Raw genomic sequence first — 1,825 nt, 5'->3', positions numbered from 1 at the left:
TATGTAGTTTGGGGGGGTGTTTGAGATGAATGAATTGAGAGTAAAATGGTAATATACCATGTTGGGTTAGTGACTAAGCCAAACCAGAGTTAATGTGCACAATGGAAAAACTAACAGAGGGACTAATCTGGAGTAACTTATATGAATTGAGGGACTCAATAGCAATTTCGTTGATTTGAGAGACTAACTTAAAAATATGAAATATTCAAGGGATCGATATCTAAAAAATCCTGATGCGAATTGATGTCATGGAAGTTATTGCTCTCTCTATATAGGCATTCAAGACAAATTTTGATTTCAAAAGGGAAAAAGTCCGCAATTTAAGGGGGAATAAAACAGAAGGGTACCAAAAACAGAATTGATGATTCTAAAATCTTTTGCATATAGCACTGAGGAACTTTAACCAGTTATCTGTAGAGAATAATTATCCTGATAGTCTAATTTCATTTTTTTTCTGAGCACAAACTCGTTGGCTAACTGCATGGGCTCCTTTTGTATCTTTTCTATGGTTATTACAATATTTCTGCAGTTTCCAAATTATTTTAAGTTTTTGCTGGCTCATTCCATTCTATTACCATATGATGTAACACGTGTGCGCATACATATAATCCGAACCCAGAAACATTTTCAAGCATACGAGGCCGCATATTTTCAATTTTAAGACAATACATCGTGTTGAAGTCCGGAGCAAAAATAATAGGCTAGAAAAAAGCATCATGAAAATTAATATAAAAAAGAAGTGTTAACGATCGACTTCAGAGCTTAGGGGCCTTGTATACCTTAGTTTTGATCTGACTATGAGACATATCTTCAAATTTGAGAGTGAATGGAGAGTAAAGCTTCTTCATGTAAGTCGTAGTTAGCTTGCCTTCGGAGCAAGTTCATTTATTAATGCCCTTTAAGAGTTCGGTACTTTGTACATATGGCACTTCAACTTGTAGAGACTGTCAATTTTTCCAGGGTTCACATTTGGAACATACTTTGCAGTTACTTACCAACTAATAACTCTCCCTTGATCGCCTAGCTATATGCACATACCAACCCTGACATACTATATTCTGCTATGGGTGGCTGAGGATCCTACCGTGACCTGTTCTTTGTGTTTTAGACCTTGGAGTTACTAGCATGAAGGAAGTTGTCAACTTACACTATGCTTCTCAGGCATTAAATCCAAAATGGCAAAAAGAGATGAAGTGCCTGCAAACTAACCTTGTCGATAAGTAATTCATTTGGTCATCACGTGTTGCTAATGCTGTGCAATAGAAATTTCCTTCCACTTGCCAAATGTATTTGTCTTTCGTTTTCTTTAGGGGAAAATATAGTTAGAGAATCCAGAAAGAGATTATATTATACAAGCAGATGATGCGAATCAGATAGACAAAGAGAATTGGTTGACTTTGAAGTCAGATGTCTGTGCAAGAGGTGGGTGATTTGTGCTTTTGGATATTTGCAACGTGTTATATGTCATACTTCTGATACTTAACGTTGACAAAGTGATTTAGACGTTTAAGAAATATGTACATAGAAATTGAAAGGAATATATATAGAGAGGTGAACTTATGTCAACTTAAGTGGAAAAGAGGCCTTTGTCCACCAAACTTTCTATCCACTCATATATATATATATATATAAAAAGCCTCTTCATATCTTGCATGGATCCCTAGGTATCATTAATGGATAAAAAGTTTGGTGGATGATCCATTTAAGTTGACATAAGTTTCTCTCTCTCTCTTTATATATATATATATGGGTGTGTGTGTGTGTCTATACACACACATATGTACATATGTATATACATATGTATATATATCTATATATATACACA

Source organism: Asparagus officinalis, chromosome 1, assembly GCF_001876935.1.
Source record: "Asparagus officinalis chromosome 1, Aspof.V1, whole genome shotgun sequence".
NCBI classification, from domain to species: Eukaryota; Viridiplantae; Streptophyta; class Magnoliopsida; order Asparagales; family Asparagaceae; genus Asparagus; species Asparagus officinalis.
Note: the sequence above shows the minus strand (reverse complement) of the source record.